Here is a 6,000-nt window from a genome sequence, read left to right as displayed (position 1 = left end):
CTAATAACTGTATAATTACAGTTCCCTAATTCACGGAACTAATCCCTCAAATCAGGGGAAATCTGGTAAGTATTACAATTGATTTTTCCGCCTAAATATAACTACCTCTAAGACTCCAGCGTGGCACAGGAGTAATAATCCATACGGTGTCGTTTGTGGATCTTTGTTTTTAGCATTAAATGAGAGAGCCATTAACTAGCCGTTGGGTGAAGTATTGGGAAGTGACTTTAGCTTGACTGTAGACTGTGATGGCTTCTGTGATTGCTGTGATTGAGTCTTAGTCTCAACAAGGAGGTCAAAAAGCTTGCTGGTTGCAGCTGGGTACACATGGAAAATGGAGTTCATACATTCACTTCTGGGGATACATCTCACTCTAAAGCAAAGGAGATATACAAATGCTTAGCCTGCTTGACTGGTGAACTATATGAAATAGCCGGGGCATTGCATTGAGGTCATCTTTGAATGACAGCATGACAACGTGACTGATTTTGGATGCTTCTGGACATTGAAATTCATGGTTTATTTGGATGTGGATAACCTGGATAAAGGGACCACCAACCACCATTCATTTTCAAAAGGTATCTGTCCATCCTGGTGACCTTATATGATAGAGTCAGCTTCTATTTTTTTTCCTCCTTTCTTGTCATGCAATGTTCTTCCAATGCAGATGATTATGATTTTTCTCAAGAAAATCATGTAGTAGTTAATAGAAAATTAGTTAAAGAGAAATGTTGGGGACAAATTTTCCATAACTTGTAGAGGTTACAAGTTGTGATTTATACAATAGCACATTGGCTCATTGCTAGTACCACTTTTATTGTGTATCAATCACAAGATTCACAACTTACCACCTTAGCAAGTTGTGAAAACAGTTGTGTCAATATTATTGTTGTAAAAATGTTTAGCAATCTTTATCCTTCTTCCATCAGAATGTATAACATGGAGAAGACAATATTTGATGAGCCCTGAGTTGTCCAAATTCTTGCTGTTAATTTTATTAAGCATAAATAAATAAATAAAAGGTTGTACCTAGTGCACAAAGCTCCCACTTTTGTTGTTCACTCGTAATTTATTACAAATCATAAATTTCTGTTCACCATCATCTTATATTCTAACAAAATTCTATTTTGAGTTAATGGTAGTAGCTAAACTAACAGGGTGAGAGTTCTATTTTTTTTGAATAAACATGAGACAAGAATGCCATAGGTTTTGAGGAGAAACAAGAATGGTAGAAACCTAAATGAACTTTGTGGTAAAGATCAAGCTGACGTGAAATGCTAGCAAATTATGCAAGGCAAGATGTCCCTGTTACAAATTGGCATGGCTTGGCACAAAGAAAACACCTATGGCCCCATTGATTCGTTCCAAGCATTAGTTTGTCTCTCTGCATTTAGTCAGGTTAACTAAATAGACTTCCTCACTTTTATTTTTGTTGCTTAGGGGGCTTTATTTTCTTGTATCCCTTTTTCACTTTAGCAACAATTATATTTGGAAATTAGAATACGACAAGGCATGAGAAAGAAAATCTAAACCCTTGAGTTGGATTTTGTGCAACAAAGTATCAATATGTAAAAGAATGGAGGGTGGGATTGGTGCAGTTGTCAACACAAAGTTATCTCACTGCTTTACTAGTAAAAAATCCACCATTGCTAGTGAGATTTGTTTGTGGCATCCTAGTGATGGTGCTCTTTTGTGACTCAACTGCTCATACTCAATATAACTTCGTTTAATAAGGACTAAAACAACTGTTATAGCCTTGTGCAGCGGCTTCACTAATGCTTAAATATAATTTTATTGCTAGTGTTATAAAATGTTCTGCTCATCTAGGATTTTAATCTATTTGATTTATCTTACTATTTTTTTACTAGGACTGAACCATTGCTGCATCTATAGATATGTGTAGGATTGGTAATGAGTCCTATGACCGACCTTTGTAGAGGCAATTTTCTGTTCTGCTAAAACAGCACATATGGGAGGTTTGCTATCATGAGTGGTTTTTAAAATTTAAGTAACTGTATATGTACTGATTGATCATCAGTTAATCAGCATTGCTTGCTAGATGAAACCTAAAAGATACAACAAAAAATTGCAAGGAATAAACCCAACTCTATGAATTAACATTTCGCATTAAATTAGTCTTGCAGACATGATAACAACTCATAAAATATCATTAGGATGGGAGAAAATCAAATTCTTTTTTTCCCCTATATAATGAAGTGGTGTCCTGATTTTCGACTAGGCTATTTCATTCCTTCTCCAGGAGTCACCTCAAAATCTCATGGAATGATGCTGTAGTAGATTAAATTTGGACCATAATATCCATCATTCTTTTTTTTGGGTGAAGTTATTAGACTGGTGAATTGTTAAAGTTTTTAACAAAAGGATCTATTTATTATTTAAATTTTTTTTAGTGTTATGTAACTTATGTTTCTTTGTCCTCTTGTTTATTTTGAAATAATAAAAAATTGTTCAAATTGCTTGTTTATTACCAGGTTTGGTATGAGTTATCCCTTTTGACCTGAGCCATCAAAGATTTGGTATGAGTCCTGTGGGGGGTAAAAAGATCCTGATGGGAACATGGGCCTTTTGGGCCGTGTTAAGGAGGGCCGACCTGACCCTGAGTTTAGAAGTTGTTAATACTATGGGTCGGCCCATGCGCCGAGGATCCGAGGACCCAGCCGAGGGTGAGCTTACCCTCGGGTGAGCACCGAAGAACTCGAGATTTCATAGTAAAGGTTAGGGGATGGCACAGTTAAGGCCAATGGTTAAAAGGGGGAAACCCTAGAATGCCCCAGAAGCACCGGTGTTGAAGAAATGTCAAAGATAAAGGCTGCTACCTCCACATTAAAGACCCTGCACCTACCACCCTGGCCGCATTAATGGGGAGGTGACACTTGAACAGTGAAAGGGAAACTTCTAGTTACTGTTCAAAGGCACTAAGAAAAGAAATATCTAGGCTAAGGGAGGAGTTGGGGCAGCACGTGTAGAAAGTATTAAAAAAAAGAGAGTATTTAAGGGAGGACCTAGAACAGAAAGAAGGAGGACTTTTTGTAACCTAACAAGAAAAAAAAGACAAAGAGAGAGAGATAATATAAGAACAGCTCTCGGCTTACGTCCGAGGAGACCTATTTACGTTACTCCTTGCTGTTTCCAAATACCGCCAATCTTTAGTTTGTCATTTAATCTTCACTCACTTCTAACCTGGGTTTCAAGCCCACTCTCTACAAATTTTTATTGTTTAAAGCTCATTGGGCCTGAGCCCATATCTGTTCTTGGGTCCAGGTGCGATTGTGCACTTACAAGTCCATTTTAGATTAACCTTGTTTTTTTTTTCCTTACTATTTTAGATTATACTTGATTGATCAAAACCAAACACTCCCAACTCAACCAATTTGTCATGTCTAAAGGAAATGTTAGAGAATAGTTTTGCTTTCATACGGAGAATTTATAACTAGAAACTTTTTTTGCGATAATATTTATAATATTTTTTTAATGTATTTTGGATAGGCTCGAATCATGCTACTATTGAGCAAAGGATCCTTGGAAGTAGAAAATTTCAGGATGGGGTTATGAATAAGTGTTTCAATGGATTGGTCTCTAATTAGTAGATTTGTTGGAATATTATCCTGTTGAGTTCAATCATAGTAGTCTTCTAAGAATCTCTTCCATTGACAAAATTGAAAATCCCCAGCTTGCTGGGAAAGTTTCAATAAGGTATAAAATTATGACCAAACTGACATCAAATCTGCTGTAGCACATTGGCAATTCTATGATTGAAAGAATCCGGGATCAGTGAAAATTCTTTTTCCCTACACTATTTTTTTTTTTTCATGAATGAACAGGAGACAAAAATGGGGAGGTTTTGGAGAGAAAAGTGAAGGGTAGAAGCCTAAACAAACTTTTATTATGTAGATCAAGTTGACGTGAATTATTGCTAGCAAAATAATGTAAGAAGGATGTCCAATGTTACAATTTTGCATGACTATGCACAAAGTTGAAAGAGCCCTCCAATGGCAGCACAAGGATGATCTCGTAGCACAAGAATTGAAAAGTGAAATTTCCACTTGATGTAAACCTTGGTGTAGTACAAGATCAGCTTTCCATCTCCTAACCCTAACTCAAATTCAAGCACAGAACCTGTTTATTTAAGTTAATCCCAAAACAATTCAAGAAGCGCCATTTTTTCAACCGTCAAGCCTAAGAATTCTTCAAAGGCAGCTCAACCATAAGGGCATTTAGGCAATGGTCTAAGGCTCCAAATGGAAGAAGACCCCTAAAATAGAAGATATTATGTTTATAAATGTTCAACATTTTATTGATATGTTTTACTATGTTTGTGGCAAATTAAAAACATAAAAATTTTCAATCTTTCGAAATTTTTACTCTTCCTTTCTTTCTCTAACAAAATTTAAAATTTATTGCTTTCGAGATAAATTCATTACTAAAATTCATTGTTTAATAACCAAGGTCCAATATTGCCAAGAGAGACAGTAATCATTTAAAATATGACATTTATTTTAATGCTGATTGTTTTGATACTTTTAAAAAGTTGGATCTATATTGGATCTCACCTAAATTACCCCCATCTATCCTCATGAGAAGTTTGGTTATTTGTTAATACATTGCACGAGTCTGCAGTATTATTTACAAATGGTTAAATTACTTGCTATCTCAATAAACTAATGTGAAGCGGAGTTCTCATTAAAGCTACCGTACTTGTAGGTTGAGGTTGGTAATCAAATAGTTTGCAACTTGCTGAGAAGCTTTTATTTAAATAAGACCAAAAAGTAAAGGCAATATTAACATCTAATTCCGCCGTAGCACATTTGCAATTTTTCGGTTATGGTTCAAATCCCCAGCAGCGGAAATCCTTTTTTGTACTTTTGTTTTTGCTATTGTTTATACTTAACGGGCCATTGGCCTTTGCCATCAATCACATGTTCTTCTTATGAGAATAGAGAACCCAATATAAGTGGCCCATTATTACCCCCAAAAAATTTAACATATTGTAAGCAAAATTCATAACTTATGTGAACAATGAACAGTAAAGCATGAAGGCTGATAATTACAACAATTGGGTGAAAATTTGATATTGATTAACAAGTTTGTTATATTTATAATTAATATTGATTTTTGTGAAGAATATATATATATATATATATATATATATATATATATATATATATATATATATATAAACAAACGCACACACAAGTGAGAGGGAAATTAGTTATAAAACAAAAGAATGTTGATTAGCTTTGTATGTCTTTATTATATATTCTTCTTATTATATACCTTTTTTTCACCTCATATTTAGTATTTTATTCTTAAAATTCTATATATTTAGTTGTTTTCAATTTTCATACATGATTTAACGTTATTTTTTATTTCACATGCCACAACTTGTTATATGGAATTTAACCTGCGGCCATTAAGTACACTTGAAATTTTGTTACATGATATATCTAAGGGATTTATGTATTATTATCCAATATTTTTAGTGTTATGTTCCTTTGTTCTCTTATTTATATTGAAATTAAAAAAAAAATTTAATTTCTTATTTACAAATTTATTTGTGTGAAAAATAAATGTGTCATATACTCATAAAATTAGCAATCTATTTGAGGTTCCCCCCCCCCCCCCTCTTTTTTTTAGCTGTACTTGATCGATCAAACCTGAATACACTCAACTTTACCAATTTGTCATGTCTAAAAAGAAACGTTGGAGAATACTTTTGCTTTTATGAAACCAATCTAACTTTTGATTATAAACTTCCTCTAATGTATAAGAGTATAAGTATTTCAAAAAGGTAGGTCTTGGGTTTGCAGATTTGTTTGAGTTATTATCAAGGTTAAAAAAACTCTTCTATAATCTAATAGAAAACGATAAGATAATATAAAATGAGAGATATTTCAAAATTCCGCTGTAGCACATTGGCAAATTCTGAATTCAAAGGATCTGGGTTCAAATCCCGGCAGCGGAAGACTCTTTTTTTTTTTT

Source organism: Castanea sativa, chromosome 7, assembly GCF_040712315.1.
Source record: "Castanea sativa cultivar Marrone di Chiusa Pesio chromosome 7, ASM4071231v1".
Taxonomy (NCBI): domain Eukaryota; kingdom Viridiplantae; phylum Streptophyta; class Magnoliopsida; order Fagales; family Fagaceae; genus Castanea; species Castanea sativa.
Note: the sequence above shows the minus strand (reverse complement) of the source record.